The following is a 17,577-nucleotide window of genomic DNA, read 5'->3' on the forward strand; positions in this document are numbered from 1 at the left end:
GGTGGCTCCGAGGGTCTAAAATGCTCTCTTTCAGACACATCAACTCCTTAATACAGAGCAATATTTGCAAGCCAAGTGTCAGAGTCTTTCTATTCACCTGCAGGACGGGGGTGGCTCTACGGAGCCAGTCCTCCCAGTATACTTCCAGCTAATTCCGGACTCTTCATTTTGGTAATCCTTGCAATATTTCCCATGACATTGACACATGTATTGCCCCTAATGGATGGCTCCAGCTCCAGATGGGTGGGTGCAAATGCATACGGAGTTTTAGTGCAGCGTTAATAATAAAAAAATAGATTAAGATCAAAAGACCTTCCACAAGGTTAACATAAAAAAGTGACGCGTTGAGTTAAATTACACTAAGGAATAAATGGCAAATGCCTGCTTATATCCGTAAGTGAGGCTTTCATGAATAATCCAGCAGGCTTGTTAATGATAATGAAAGTGCCCGTCTCTTATATATCAGAATTCTCCCTTAGTCTCTGCAGGCTAAAAGCTTTGCCTGTTGTTGCACACCATGTTAGGATAAAGAGCTGCAAAGGCAAGGCTTGATTTTTATGTTGCTAGTCTACTGCAGTTAGAGGGGAGTTTGTGTTATTTGCTTTTCCACAAGCCCACAAAAATGGTACTGTAGACCTGTGCTGTGATTTAAAAAAAAAAGAAAAACGTTTTATATTTTTAGTTAATGGATATCTTTTAAAAACATATATACCCAAAAATTAAAACCGGATAAAAATCTGTAAAAGCAAGTATAGTTGGTACCTTTGATGGTGGCCTAGTAGGTTTATTAAGGTGGGGAGGCAGAAGGATCTATACGGCCCAGCCTGGCTTTAAATGCAGAATGGGGGTGACAGATGCAGAACCACACTTATATTTACATCAGGAGGTGTGAGGTCAGGCACAGAGCTGGTGGGAAATAACCGACTTTTTTTATACAAAAAAATTGTACTGACAGGGATAACCCCCCCAAGATTGCAAAAATGAAAGCTGCATGACAGTGGGAATGAATTACTGGCTAGTCAGTTTATTAGGGCATCTAGAATTTGTATCTTACTCAAGAGACATTTTAGTTACAGGCTAATCAACTGGAAAAGAAATTTGGTGAAAAAGGATATCCTAGTTGATACAGTTCACAAAGCATTAGTTAAGCCTCGTGAGTCTGACGGACAACAAATTATTGTTGAAACAGCTCAAGTCTAGAGAACATTTTTCTGTGTCATTTGTTTCAACTTGTTCTTCTGTGTCACCTGAAATCAAGGAAGTAGCTCTGCAGCATGCATTTACAGCCTACATCAGCGACAAGTTGATGCTCCTGCCATTTCCCTCGTACTTTTTCCTGTCTGAAATAAAATGTGCAGGCACTACCTCTCTGTAACCAACAGCAGATTTAAACTGGAACAGTCTGCTCTTCACTGCTCTAAGACCAATTTACGTTGCTTTGGCAGCAGAAGAGAGGTTACAAGGATGTAAAAAGGAACTTTCACTCACTTTAATTCCCCTGTTACATTGTCAGTGATATATAAAGCAGCTTCAGAGTGTCCAATAATCAGCCTGTAAATGCTAACTGCTATGATTTTACTACATGCGTAGTATTGCCACAGATATGTAATATTTGGTCCTGTCGCCACGACGTAGGATGATGTTAAATTATAGCATGGTCTCTACAGTATTATCTGAATCTACTCTCCTCATGCGGGGTCAAAGTACATGGAAACCTTGCATGTTCAGCAGATTGTGATTAAACATTTTAATTCGGTATCAGCCTGCCAGACAGCTCTCTAGGGCACGAGATGAGATGCCAGAGTTTATTTGCTTCGTTTGCTAGATTGAGATTTCTCTGCAAACTGGTCTGGGTATGTATTTCAGCCAGAGGATCTTGACAAAATTGTGATATTTATAATGTTCCCAGTGAAGTTTTGTCTTAGACCTTGGACCACCGCAGGCCCTGGAGTTAGAAATTCCTTTGATCTGTTACTGACACAGTGTTGTAGAAGAACTAAAGCAAACCAGAGTGGATTGGACAGCAGATCTAGTTACTCATTATTCTGTTTTCACCAACACACTAAAGCACGTGCCTGAGGAGCAAGACACGTGATAGTCCCAAGACCTTGACAGCCTTCAGCCCTTTGCAGCTCAAGGGATTTCTGAAGCAGGCTTGGTCTCTGGACACTGAGCATCCCTCAGCAGATCTCCCTGATGTAAGGTCACGACATCCTCATCCAGATGCAGAAAAGTGTTAGTGTTCATAACAAGGAGTCCCGCAGGCTTGTTACCCATAGAATAGCTTGGGTTGGAAGGGACCTCAAAGCCCACCAGGTCCAAACAGTACCGTAAGCAGGACTGCTCCCACCAGCTCAGGCTGCCCAGGGCTCCATCCAACCATCTACAGGTGTGGGACACCCACAGTTTCTCCGGGCAGCTGTGCCTTTGAATTTGGCTTATATTACCTCTGATATCCTTTTGTTCTTGTAGTGGAGGAAATGATGAGCAGTCGATCACTATCCACTCCTCTATGTCACTAACCGCTTTACACACCTCAGGCATCTCTTTATCAGTGTGAAGGATTCCAGCCTTTTTAATCTTGTCTTGAAAAGGAGCACTTCTGGTAACTTTGCTGAGCCTGTTATTGCTATTTGCTAAACCTTGCCAATTCTTCTACATCCTTTGAAATGCTAGGACCAGGAAAGCATTCTGCATTCCAACATGGGAATCGGTTCTCTGTTGTTTCTTTTTTTCTTTTCTTCATGATTTCTAATGCTAGGTCAACTTTCAACTTTATTATGACTTCTTTTTTTCTGTGGTTGTGATCAGAAATTTTCATATAAGACTCAAGGTATCACTCCTGAGTATCACTAGTAAAATCAGAGTTTATGTAAACTCAGGATGTTTTGTCCCTTTTTATACTTGAGTTACACTAAATTTCAACTGTCACTGTGTTATTATTAAGATAATGGGATCTTCCCTTAGTATTTCTTAATTGTTGTGGTAATTTTTTTTTTACTCTCCTGAATCAATTTCATTTATTCAAAGACATTTACCGTTATGTTGTCGCTGCAAATTTTCCTTAAGAGACTTTACACCTACCCACCAATCTTCTGGAAATCCAGATGGACTACATCAACTCAGTAACCACAACCTGAATGCTCTCTGACTCGTAGCAGTCTCCATTAGGCTTGTAAGACACAGTTTCTCCTTACCAGAGGGATGTCAGTTCCTTGCCAAGGTGCTATAATCAATCCATCATTTCTCACACAGCTCCTCACTTGTCACTACTTCCTCAAATCTAATCCGGGAGGTTTTAATTTTTCCCATTATGACTACAAAGGAATGGCTATATTTGAATTATTAGTCTTTTATAGCCAATTTCTTTTGTAAGTCTCTTCTGCAATGGATAGATTATCCAGATGTACCTACACAATTAGGACACTTTGAAAATCCTGTTCTAGCAGTGGTCGGTACTTCACGTTGGGCTGAATGTGAGCTTAGCCACCTGATTTGATAATAACAGAGACCAAATTAATTCCTGTCCCATATTAGCACAAAGGTTCAGTGATATATAGCTTTTTCCTTGATTATAATTTTTATCAGTTTGTGCAGCTAATAGTGGATTTATTCATCTTGAATTGAGAACGGCCTTAATTGAAGGTATACTTAACTTACACACTCCTAATGCTTTATCTCCTGCAGTCCTGATAGTCTCATTCATTTGAAGTCCTGTTCCACCACACCAATGCCTAGTCTGCCATTCTCTGCTCCACACAGGCTTGCTGCAAGCCTGTCTGTTCTTGCCATGTCTACAGTCTTCTGATTCTAAGGTGTCCGTGTTTGCATTACAAAAGGTATTGCTTCTGTGTCTGTACAGATTCAGTGTTTGTAAATACCCTAGCCAAACAGAGCCCAAAAAGGACTACTCTCATTTTAAGCAGGTTTTTTCCCCCCTTTCTTTTTTTTCTTTTTTTTACATTTCTGAGTTATCTCCATAAATTAGGAAATTCACTTTCTTTTAGAGAAATAGATAAATGGTATTCATTCATTCAATTAAATGTATATGACAGAAATCGAAGGACTTACGCAGAATATGTTTACATCTCTCAAATGAACATGAATAACAGTGTGCAGATGTGGAGTGCAGGTAGTGCCCTAGACACCAGCTCTAGGCAAGCTGTTCCCACGATTACTTTGCTATATTCTTATTAATCTAATGGTAAGATTTCTAAAAGTTCAGGAATGCTTTGAAAAAAGAAGCTGCCCAGGAACAAGAGGACCATAAAAGCTAGTGAGATCAAACAGCCCATATCTTCCCTACAGTAATCCTTGGAGACCAGAGAGCTTCTGACTGCAAGGCAGCTGTGGGGCCAAACACTTGGACAAGGAGCCCCAGCATGGTGCAGGACTTTTAACCCCTCCAGTCTGCATTGCACTCTCACTCTACTCCCCAGCCTCCAACATTGCTTTCAAGTGAAAATACAACTTTGTATTTGTCATTTGCTTCTCAGGTTAATGATACAAACAAAACAAAACCAAACACAGGGAAGTCAGCAAGCCCCATCGCTCCAATTGCACTGATGGTCAGCTCTCATCTCCTTCCCTTCTTATCATACCCTGATTACAATTCGTTGTAAAGACATGCGATAGCAGGACTAGTTCTGGTTGGATGTTTTTAGGCCAGAAATACGCTGTTACATAATCAGCTGATCTAATCTTTTCATAAAGATGCATTTCTTTATCATAAGAAGATACAGCGTTTGTTTGGTACAAGATGTAATACTTCAATAATAGAAATCAGGTTGTTTATTTAGAGTCAAGGTTTTCATGACTCAGGAGCCAGTGATGCCCAGTAATTAGATCTGCAGCTTTTGGCTCCTCATTATTCAGTGCTGCTGTATTAGAAGGATTACATTTATATATCGGTGAGCACAAGAAGATTTTTCTTTTATGAACACTGAACTTCTGAGAGGTTTTTTGAATTAATAACAGTGGAATTAAAGCTTTGAAGACATTTTTATTAAAATGGTGATCTCAGTGGACACCGCAGTAATTCTGGTTAAAATGTGGAACATATGTTGGAGAGGAAATTCATAGACTTCTTACAGTTGTTTGAATCACGACAAAGCAAAATGCCAAAAATCCCTCAGTTGTTCATGAAGCAACACTTTCAAGCAAACATTCTGAAATATTCAGATTTATAAAAGCTCACACTTCTTTGCAAGGGTGCAAAAGAGACTAGTAAACGTGAAATAAATCTTTTTGTCCCATCCACAGCACACATTTCACAACACACCTTAGAATATGAGGAGGTTGATACATTTTCATGAAATATTTTAACTCGCTTCACTTAGATCTTTCCAATGGAAAAATCTTCAGCTTAAAAACTTGCTGAGAAGTTGTACTGTGAAGTGAAACTGTGACACATCATTGCAAAAAACATGTCAAAATCAGAAACGTTTTGACTGAGAAGTGTTCCTGCCAATGTGTTAAGCATTACCATAGCACCATGATATCACACAAGTGAGCCCTCACTGAACTATTCACTTCTCAGCAGAGTCAAAGATAGCCCCATCTGAGGCAGCATGTAATTTAGATGTTATCAGTCTCACTACATTAAAAAAAAAGAAAGCACAGAGACAGCAGATGTAAAGACAGGAAGTCTGCAGCAGAGCAAAGACATGAACCTGTACTTGCTCTCAGGTCAGTGCCTTGATCAAAAGACCATTCTTCCACTTTTGATTTGCTTTCAACTCATGGGGCTTTGAGTTTCTGCTGAACTTCAATTTGGGGCAAAGCTCTCCTCATTTTTAACTGTGACTCTATCAGAAGCATTTATTTCCCTATTTTTGTTGTTTTGTTGGTTTTTGTTTTTTTTTCCTAGGCCACTGGAAAACTACCATTCATCTTTTCAAGTTCCTCATCATAAAACGGTGAATTTTCAGGTATTTCTTCCTTCTATGAATATTGCTACAGTTCTTTTTTTTGTTGTTTTTGTGATCCTTTTTGTTACAGAGGATGTGCGTTCTTAGGCAAAAGAGATTTCCCTAAGGGCAGGATAACAGCTAAATGAAATGTAAATGCAGGGATTGCATTAAGGTATGTTACAGCACAATACTATAAATATTTTAAGTCACTTCATCTTCTGAGTTATGATGTACATGTGAGCGAAAATGACCCAAAATTAGACTATGTTTTAATGCAGAATTGTGTTATTTAGGTGCTTAACAAATATCACACAATTCCAGTATAAATACAAGATCTGGATAGATAACATTATTTTGGCATAGGATTTCTAACCCAAATAGCAAATTTAATTATCTTCTGCGTCCTCCAATAAGCAAACTGCTGCCATTTACAAGCATTGCTATCCAATGGTGCATCCTTACAGTATAATATATGAGCCAATAATTGCAGTCACAGCCAGCCAGAGACCTTCTGAAACTTAGTCAAAAGGATATTAGTAAGGATGCCCAAGTAACGGAATAGTGCCTAAAACCTCATGGTTTTGGTTGCTTACGTTTTGCATATGCAGACCATGTCTGCTGAAACTACTGCCTGCATACTCCTTCATGCCTGCAATCAACAAAACAGACTTAGCATAGTTGTTGAAAGGAACAGAGAATGCCAGCTTGTGTTCCACCATCTCACAGCTGTTCTTACCTGTGCCAACACCTGGAAAAAAATATATTTTTTTTTGTGCTATAAAAAACAACTGTGTGTACCATATATTCTGCAACAAAATGTTCAGCTATCCATGACATTTCCCTGCATTACTTAGGGTTTCTTTTCCTTATTAAATTTTCATCCCTAAGACCTTAAGATCATTTTACTGGCTTCATGTATTTCAAAAACCACAGTTCTTTTAAACAAAGCTACAGATATGCTGTCCTTCTAAAAATCCAGGGCATATAAAATCTGAAGCAGTCCACTTTTCATGTTTCCCAGGGCTAAAGCCTTTTTTACAACTACTTAACCTCTTCTCCTGATTTACATAAAAGGCTTATATGCCACCATCTAATTTGGTGGTAATTTATTTATTTATTTTTCCTTCTATGTAGGAGTAAAGAAGAAATATTTTTTCTTTTCTTTCTTTTTTTTAATGAATAACAAATCTATGTTTCTGTACTATGAAGTGAATAATCCAGCTGATTGAAAAGGCTCAGAAGGATTCCTTACAAAATTAAAAATACTTTCTTTTTTTTAAAAAAAAAGAAACCTCTCCTTTCTGCAAAATGGTCCCTCCAGATGAAAGTAGTACTGCTGCAGTGGTTTTGGACATTGATTTACAATAGGGCTGTATATTGTTGGAAAGAAGTAGGTCTAGAGGGCAGTACTAAGAACAAAGCTGCTATGGCTTTTATAAAGTCAATAACACATTTCAGAAAGCATAGTGCTACAGAAAAGCTGAAGTCCCCTAATGGGAACCCACTGGCTGTCAGTGCTGTGCTTTAATGTACCTGATATTTGAACTTCTTTCGCCACACAGCAATCATGAAGGTGGCTTAAGCCAATTCGTGTTACCTCACGGCTGATTCGTGAGGAGCATATTGAGACAGTGAGCTACACCACAGCTGAGTCACAGTAAATTGATAGCTCCAAACTATCTGCCTGGACACCGAGCATTTGAGCCTGAGAAGGAAGGGCACGGGGGAGCTGACATTCTGCATTGGATTTTCCCCTTTTTCCTTTCAACACAATCCTCCATTTCTGTCATAATATGCACACCAAATTACAGCCTGAAATAGTAAATCTAGATCTATTCATCATCTGAGTAGGCCTTATATCAGTTCAGTCCTTCTACCTGCAGAAATCTGCATTCACAGATTGAAACGAGGAGGGAAGATGCTGGACCTGCAATCTCAGTTTCCTCTTCATTTCATCTTCTGCACTCAGTAGAATCCCTCATCACTTCAGAATGGTCTAGTGTCCTCATCATATTAAAAGACTATAAATGACTGTGAAGAAGACTTGAAACAAAAGGCTTTCATTAATCTAGAAAAAGGAAATGAGAAAAGAACTTTTGCTTGTAATAAGCCAATATAAAAATTCTGGAGGCTACCTGTGGCCAAGAAGAACGAAGCCCAAGACCTTCCTCCAGCAGCTAACTCTCTGTAATGTCCCATCTTTCTCTCTGCGCTGCTGTTTATGAAATTGTAATGATAGTAGTAAAACAAATGCAAATAAATAATGAATGGATGAATACATCTTGGGATGAATAAATCATGGGAGTCATACTGACTTTCGAGAGTAAGAGTTGTTACAGTTCATGCTTGAAAGGGGCTGTAATGGGGTTTTCTCTTGGATCATCCAGCACTTTGGTGCTGGACATCCTTGGAGAGGGCGTGCAAGGAGAGGGGCAGCCTGCCCGCTGAGGCAGAGGCTGGCTGCAGGGTGGAACCAGAGGCCTTCTCTTGAAGCTAAGGCTCCCATGATAGGAAGGACTCCTCACATGAAGAAAATACAAGTTTCAAGGAAGAAAGAAAACCAAAGTCCAGATGAGTCTGAAGAAACCCTTCAGTTGTTGCAGACATCCAGAGGAAGGCTGACCAAGGCTTCTGAAATCTTCGCCTTCCCAACCTCCCCAGTAGCCCTTCTCCCAGCCATATGTCAAGACCTGCAAATTAATTACTTGACTCTCCCTTTTGCTCTGTGGGGTTTCCACCCCTTTCCTTTTAGCTGAAGGAGAATAATGAAGATTCCTTGCTAAGGTAATCTGGCATAATTCCACAGGCTCCTCTTTTACCCAGTAGAGGAGTAGACGTTGATACAGTGACACTGAAGAAACACGATTAGATTCATCCTGTACTCAGAGGTGGCAGAAACAGTTGGAGATCTCTGATAAGGAACTTGGATGAAATACAAGTCTCAAAATTAAAAAAAAAATAATTCTTTTTTTGCTTCAAAATGGGACAGAGACTGAACCAGTTTCTGAGTTAAACTACAAACGGATGTGAGCCAAAACAACCTCAGTAACTTCAGCTGTCCCTTTACCATGAGGAGCTATAACATAAACTGCTTCAGCTCCCTCCGATGAGGAGGTTTGTGCCAGTGGGAATGGACAGCTCTGAGGACAGAATCTGAAAGATTGATCCAGAAGCATGCCCAGGTGGCCAAGAAGGCCAATGGAGTGGCCTTAATCAGCAACTGTGTGATCTGAAGGACTAGGGAATTGGTTGTCCCCTTGCACGCAGCTCTGGTGACACCACACCTTGTGTTCAGCTCTGGGTCCCTCACTACAAGAAAGACACTGAATTGTAGCTCAGCGAAGAACAGTATTGCTGGTAAAGAAATTAGAATGCAGTACATATGAGGAGAGAACAGCGGTTGTTTATTCTGAGGAAGACGAGGGGAGACCTCATTGGTCTCAGTAGGTCAGGTTGGTGGTTATACTTGATGACCTTGGAGGTCTTTTCTGACCTAGATGATTCCATGATTCTATCATCTCATTCTTGTCACATGCACATCCAACATACACAGAAAGACCGAACAAACAGCCTTCCTTAACATCACTAGATTCTCAGTTCAAAAGATGGACCTTTTAGTTCTCCGCAAATCTAAATAAGTCAGTTTTTAACTAAATCAATCTGAGCACATAGGCTGAGCCCTAATTGTCTCTTTCCATCAAAGTCCAGAAGCCAGATTCTGTCAGCACTTGCTTGTCTTAAGGTGGGACCAGCAAAATCTTTGTATTAGCCCATGCCTGTCCAATCCTCTGCTGAAATCCAGTTGGTTGCTCTGATGGAAAAATATTGCTGAAATTCATTCAATCCTTTCTACTCAATACACTCAATTCCATTTTAACAAATTTAATGATTTTTTACTATAAAATGTAGCAGCAACTTAACAAAACATGTTTGTCTGCCCGTTCCCTTCAACAGAAAAGAAACATCACATTAATCTTCCCATTAATGTGCATAATAAAATAGAGATATACTAACTCTAAAAAAGAATCTATTTCAATGTGGTTGTAGATAGTTCTGCTAAATAGTTGTATAGTTCTGTAACTATAGAGCATATACATACATCTTACACAAAGTATATGCTATGAATAGTATAGATCTTCTAGTAGGTATATCATACTGCATGTAGTTTACAAATATTTATACATAAATTTAATATAATACTCTGAAATTATTTGCATATATTTTTTGCTAAATTTAAAACAAATTTAAATAGTTTTAAACAGTATTTAAAACAAAAGAATTATTTAGCAAAGCAGAAATATGGAACACTGTGCTTTCTGCAAAATCATAAAAGAAGCACTGATCTTTCAAAGCAGATCCATCACAACAGCACAGAAATGCCTCTGAAGCATATAAAACAATATACCATAAAACAATCCAAATACAGTGAAACTGGAATATTACAAAAGATATTAAGTTTATTGCCAGGAGACTCAACTATCAAAGAAGAATTTTTAGCCAAAATGTAATTATCAAAATAGTGCACAAAGGCAAGACTATTTTTCAAGAAAATTTATTACTTAAAACGTTCAACTTTTCCTACGTGATCTCAACCTCAGGTTCTAAGGCCTTTGTAATTGCTAGAGATTATTATGTTTTATTATTGTCTGATAACAAACATTTAATTACCTTGGTGATAATTTCAGCACGTAATGCTCTAGAAAGGCAAACTGAATGAATCATCATTATCTCAGGCTGTAAAATAACCAACTTAAAAAATTGTACTGCTTTAAAATATAAAAGAGCAAGTTGGAGGTCTCTTTCAAAGTCAAACCAAAGAGAATTTTCAATAGGCCAACAGTTGCCAAAGTTCAGCTTACAGTAGGCAGGCAAGTTTCATTTTACATAATATAAAAAAACTGCAACGGGTTTCATATGCTACCCTGGCGTATGTTATTCTTTCTGCGACTGTTTCATTCTTACAGGGAAGATATGCTGCTAAACTATGTCTAATCTGAGGCCTTGGATCTGCCACCCACAGTTGTCAATGTCCCAGCCACATCCTGACTCCTCTGTTTTAGGTTGTGACTCATTTATACCCCAGATCCCTTGCTGTCTTCGGGTTTTGGAAAATGGAACTTTAGCCAAATGGAAACTTACACTTTAGCTAAGAAACTCCTTAATTTAGACAACTGAACAACTGTATTTTCTCTATATGCATAATTTGCAGCTTAGTTAGAGAGATTTGTAGTTAGAGAGAGATGATATTTGTATCACAGATGAGAACCGTAGTTCCACAGAGCAGCCCAGGCTAGAAGGGATCCTGAAGGATCACCAAGTTCAGTCTTTCATAGGAAAAGAGAGCCTTGATGAGATTACCTAGCTCCTTGTCCAATTGCATCTTGAAAATTTTCTCATCCAGATCATCAATAAGGACATTAAATAGGACAGGCCCCATAACCGACCCCTGTGGAACACCACTCGTGACCAGTCACTGGCTAGATTTAACTCCATTCACCATTACTCACACTCACCACCACTCAGCCATCCAGTCAGTTTTTTACTCAGCAAAGAGTACGCTCATCTAAGCCAAGAGTTGCCAGCCTCTCCAGAAGAATGCTATGGATGACAATGTCAAAGGCTTTACTAAAGTATAGGCAGACTATGTCCACAGCCTTTTCCTCATCTGCTAGATAGGTCACCTGGTCAGAGATGGAGACCAAGATGTGCTGCTTTAAAGCTAAGTGACAAATTATCTTTAATTAATAAAATAGATACCGACGAGAACTACAGATGAGGGTCTCAGTACCATGACCACGTTCACTAAGCTCAAAACTTCTATTTCATTTCTGGTATGTCATCATATTCAGAATGGAAGAGGCAAACTGGTATTTTTCACTTTCTAACAGTAGTTTTTCCATTTTCTGCAGTACCTGAGTTTAAATTTATGAGCTTTGACATTGAACTTGGAAAGATTTACTTCTTAGCTGCTAGTAAACTCTACAGTTAAGTAAGGAAATAATTTTGTTTAGAAAGTCTGAAGGACATTAAGCTACTCAGTGTATTCCAAGACACTCTCTTAGTTTCTCCTGTTGGTTCCTTTGATAAAAAAGATACCGCATTTCAAGAAGACAAAAAGTCATTTAAAATTGCTGGTCTTTCTGATGAGAGTAAGGAATGCATGATCATGTTGCTATTTTAGCTTCAAGTCTTTGAGGCTTGTGTCTTTAGCATCATAAAATCCTTCAACTAAATTATTTTTACAGGTTCTGTCTTTAAGGTCCACAGTTCATCCAATAAAGATGCACACTGAATACGACCTCCTTGCACACTATGCATATTAATCTGCAATGTTAGTATTTTTCACATATGTGAAATTATTAGAATAACTAAGTAAAATACAACTTAGCAGATGTTCTTTAATGACTTCAATGATTTAAAAAAGAAATCAAATAGGTTACCTTTTGCTGCAGAAAGAAGTGATATCAAAACAAGTTCCAAGTTCATCTCCAATGTAATTCTGATTACTTCCTTTGAACTGCATCATGAATGACTAGTCTCACACTATTCTGCAATTTCTATGTTTTTAACTCCAAAAACACTGCATAAAGCTGGGAATATAAAAAACATGTGCTAGTCCTCCAGAATAATAGAAGTTAGTTTTGAAAAGGGATCAAAGTAAAATTATTTATAAATATTATTCAGTATGTAACATGCAAATCTCACAGGTCTGAGAATAATAAAGGAAGGTGATATAATCTGAATCCCACTAAAAATTATTATGAAAAGTGATTTCCAGTGAGGATGTCTGTTGTTTTTCTGACCTGATACATACACAGTGTTAGATTTTAAGTACTGACGGAGTACTCCTGGTCAGATGAGATGGCGTAAGGATAGGTTCAGAGAGACAGGAGGTTTTAATACAGTAATTGCAGATTGTGCCTGTAAGCGAACAAAAAAAAAAAAAGGAAAAAAATAAGTCAGCTTATTTCTTCATTTAAAGTGTATCTTACTGCTTGTCTCATATCTAACGCCAGAGACAACTCGTTCTGGTATTGTTTCATTTGTTTCACTCAAGGCACTAAGTGGTTTCTGAGATAAAACTGAGAAGTTGGACTGCTTGTTTTTCAGTGCAGATATTTTCCTGTCGTTTTTTTGTTTTTTGTCTGTTTGTTTTTGTTTGTTTTCTGGTGGATTAGAAATGACGTATTGCAGCCATGCTGGAAACTGTCCCCAACCACACCACACCTGGTCCTGTTGGCCATCAATGGCAATGCCAGATCAAAAAGGGTTAGTGCAGGCTGCCTCAGCCCCCAACCCAGACCAGCAGTGCCAAAATGTGAACACATCATTTTTGTCTATTGTATGTCATTCATTACATACATCCTTGAAAAGTAACCTAGAATTTAAGACACTAATACTGTTTTTTACTCATGTTTGCTGTGGTTTCTGGGGGACAAAAATAGCTAAATAGAGTCCAGCAGCCTGGCTTTTTTTTTTACCCCAAAAACTGCCTTAAAGTGGGAGCTCATACCTAAAGACTGCTTAATGATGTATCAGAATCTTTTAAAAACAGATGCGGGATTGGCAGCCAAGTGCATTAGCGATTTCGGGTTTGGATATAGGGAGATGAACAAGACAATTCATCTTGTCTGACACCTCCCTTCTGCCTCACTTACATATCGATTTCTGCCTGAGCTGCTTCTAAACTGAAGCAGCAACGATGTGTGCATTTGCACCCCACGTCACAGGGTTGTCTTCACTTATAGTCAGATTTTCTAGAGACCACTCAGCTTGCAAACGCATTTTAGTTAAACCAGCCATTAATGCAGACAGAGAATGAACTTAAAACAGTATATGGCACGGTGGAAAATAGACTTTTTTGTAAATGCATCTAGCACTTTAGACACTTTAGATTCCTCTGGGGCAACTGCAACATCTTTGAGTGATCACTGCATCATCAAACTGTGGATCATAGGTTAATTGGAAAGTTTGCTAATGCAAGTTTTACTGGGACTATGAAGAACATCACTGCTTCTTGGCATCATTTTACTTCAGACACAAGAACACACCTTTTCATGAAGTAATAAAACTCATTAGTATCTGAAAGTTGAAACAAAACATCATACTTGTTGATCTTTTCTAAGATCTGTGAGAAATTGGTTTCCAAAACTGATTATAGACGTCAGAAGTCTTCTATCTATTAAAAACACTGTACTAAATGCTGCCATCCTTATATCCAGATTGATTAAACAGGTCAAATGCCCATCAAATTAAACATGAGTTTCTCTTCAGCAAGGAATGCACAGACTATAGAACTGAGCTCAACAGAAATTCAAATCATTGGCAAAAGCTGAGATGTTTTCCTGAGGGGATTTTCCTTACGTATTAAGCAGGCAAACTGTTTAACACGTTCTGACATGTACGTTAGTGCCAGATACCTGCACAGCTGCCATACTTGCCAAACAATCAGATGTTTTTATTTTATTATGCTCAGTGTGTAAGAAAAGAAACAAGCATATTTGAAGGCATTAGTTTTTGGGATGTGAAGAAGCTGCAAGTTCTAATGGGGGGTTTCTACATTTTCCCATGTTGAGTGCCTTTCCTCTTGTTGGACTTCAGTCATTGATAAAGAGCACATGGTCCTTCGGTCAGCACAGCACAGCACTGCTGAATACTGTTTTCTAGCAAGTCTGAAGAGAAAGTTTTTTTTCTTGCCCGTTCCAACCATGTTCATCAATAACCAAGATTAAATGCAAACAAATTAGAAAAATATTCAAGAAAAAGAGAGTATGCGTGTGTGATTCAGCCACTAGCCTTGATGTAGTTCCATCTCTATTACAGAAGTGATTAAACTGAGCAAGAAACTGATAATTTTCTGTGCTCTGCAAGATACTGCAAATATTAAAGAAACTAGAAAATCAATGGCATATTGAATAAAATTAAATGAAAAGACCGCACAACAGTAATTCGGTTTTCATTCTAACGGAAAAAAAAAGCGTATGGAGGTAGAGGGCACACATTTTAATATTTACTTGACTTGTTACTTCACTTACAGCTGTGAATTCTTAAGTGTCTTCTATGAAGGGAAAAAAAAAAGCCCTGAAATGTCTTTTTAAAAAAAACAAAACTTACTTTTGTAGAAAAGAAAGATTAATCCAAAGATTGCCGTGTCAAATGTGACTGATGATGTATCAAATAAGCACAGTGCGTTTGCAAAAGAAAAAAGTGAAAATAAAAAGCAAAATCGCTCTCACTGGTTTACAATAGGCTACTCTGTACTCTCATTCCTGCATAAGCTAGAATGTTGGTTAACAAGTTTTGAATTCCATGGAAAATGAATGGTAGAAGGCTTCGAGCATAGGATATAGGAAGGAAAAAAATGTACAGCTTATAGAATATAATGGTATACCCCATTCACAGTAACACCTTTTTCCTACAGAAAGAAGCCTAAAGGCACTTGATTTAAGGGTAAATCAAAGGCTGCAGGCCAAAGAGAATGCTAGGAAAGAGGACAAACTGAAAAAGAACAGACTACATACAGAAGCTCATTCTCTATGGCTACGTACAGTAGACTAATGTGACCCCAATGGACATACCCATACCCAGCCAGCATGCATACCTTAGCCCTTTTTTTTTTCCCCCCCCAATCAGACTTGTGTACATGACAACCAATCAAAAGAAACCTTTCAGCTTGTGGAAAGTACAGGGCATTTTTTCTAACAGCACTTGCAAATCCCAGAGGTCCCTTGGAGGTATTTGACCATTGCCAGGACATGGATCCTTCCATGAGCAGCAGAGAAGCCACCAGCCTCTCTGTATAACAGTGTTTCACACATGGGGAAAGATCTTCCCTCATCTCTCACCCCTGAAGTTGCACATAAGTAAAAGAATAAGATTTTAATTATAATTTATCATGGCTGTCAAAACATCCAGCCAATTAAAGCTAGGGTCCCTGCCATATACCATAGTAGGATCTTTATGCTTCTTTCTTATTGAAATGTCTATAATTACAGCCTTGTCCCTATTGGGCTGCTCTGGCAAATAGCAGGAACTGTACAACAAATGAGTTTCTCTAGAGATGAGTATCACCACCAACAGCCTTCAGTAGGCATAAAGGTTGTACAGTTCCTCTACAGCACAGTACCCATACATAAGGAGGGGAAAAGTAGCATGGGAACATCAGGAAAAACTCACTGCCATGAGATTCCAGCAGAATTATTTTTGTTTTATATCAAAAACTGGTCACACATCCTGTGGACAGAAAGACTGATGGTCAATCGGTAACAAACAGTGCTGCCTTTTCTAGATCAATGTCATTTTAAGTCATTTTTGTTGGTAATTATATAATGATGCAATTATTACAATTATTCAATAACAATAATTTATATTTTTTATTCATAATTTTATTAGAGTAATAATTTCTATAAATATCCTTGAGTGCTCCTTTTTGTCTTCAGTGCTTTTAAAAAAACATTATAGCCATTTAAGTGGGTGTGTGGTCATTGTTTCAACAACCTTCTGAGGCAATAAATTAATAATGATTTGGGGTGGCAACATATATAGTACACATACATGTACAAACTTAAATCATTTCAGCAATCATACGTCCTGGTTGCAGCTGGGACAGAGTTGTAGGGGACACCCTACAACTGTATTTTTATTTTTTACTTTTCTACTGGTAAAAACAACGCATAAAATTTATTTCAAGCACCCATACGAAAGCAATAAAATAAAATAAAATGATCATAAAACCAATCACATATTTTACCAAAAATAGAAGCATAAAATCACTTAGTGTGAGGTTCATTTGCCACCGAGCAATTTATCATTTAAGAAAAGACAACTTTCTGCTGTGTTTAAGCATCTAATGCGTTCAGTTTCTTGTGACCCATGCAGGAATGGGAATGGGTTTTATTATTTCCAATTTCAAAAAGCTTTACTCATCACTGGTCATGCTAGCTCAATGTGCCAGGGGTGGAGTAATTTGCCAGTTCTGATAAGTTTGCAAGAGTCACCCCTTCCTTTTACACATTGAAGTTTCATGCCTTTTATATGCGCTTTCCTTTAGCTGTGAAATACCTCAATTTCCTAATACCATAGGACAACATCATTGGCCAAACTTCCGTGATGTGCTCATATTTAATGGATAAAACCTATAATTTAAGGAAGTAAAAACAAATTTTATTCTACGCTGATTTATTGAGACTTTCAATTCATTCAACTGAGGTAGTATTTCTAATTTTGCTCTTTAAATAACAACTTGGAGCTGATGTACACTTCACAGAACGCTGATATGTGACTTGCTCTCCTTTATTCTCTTATATAGTCCTCAATTATTATAGCATTATTTAATTTACATTACAAGAAACATCTCTAAGCAGTAAGTTCAAGTTAGATCAGCCATATTATTCCAGTTTATTTCCTTTATTTTATTATAGGATACTAAACAATGCAAGCGTTCTTCTTTGGCAGCCCTACACTTTTTTTCTATAGCTCCATTCCTAAAAATATATTTGCTCTCTGAAGGGGAATTCTCCTCTAGCCATCCCTGCAAGCTCCGTGAAATATAGTGCTGCATCTTCAGAGGACACTACACCCTTCTGAGTCATTTTTATGCAATACCAGAGGGTTGCTTTTTTTCTGCCCAAGCTCTACTCTTGTAATGACATGTACTGTTACTAAA

At 38.1% G+C, this 17,577-nt stretch overlaps 1 long non-coding RNA gene across 2 annotated transcripts in view; it reads right to left on the reverse strand.

Annotated features, from left to right (window-relative positions):
• Nucleotides 1-6,219: 6,219 nt before the first annotated feature.
• The window catches only part of LOC109367160, an 18,886-nt gene continuing 7,528 nt past the window's right edge, over nucleotides 6,220-17,577 (reverse strand). For both annotated transcript variants that reach the window (XR_002113958.1, XR_002113956.1), the window contains exons 2-4: nucleotides 12,727-12,833; nucleotides 12,353-12,502; nucleotides 6,220-9,723 (exon numbers count right to left, since the gene is read on the reverse strand). This is a non-coding gene — a long non-coding RNA (uncharacterized LOC109367160). The remainder of the gene's footprint in view (nucleotides 9,724-12,352; nucleotides 12,503-12,726; nucleotides 12,834-17,577) is intronic.

Source organism: Meleagris gallopavo, chromosome 4 (genome assembly GCF_000146605.3).
Source record: "Meleagris gallopavo isolate NT-WF06-2002-E0010 breed Aviagen turkey brand Nicholas breeding stock chromosome 4, Turkey_5.1, whole genome shotgun sequence".
Lineage (NCBI taxonomy): Eukaryota > Metazoa > Chordata > Aves > Galliformes > Phasianidae > Meleagris > Meleagris gallopavo.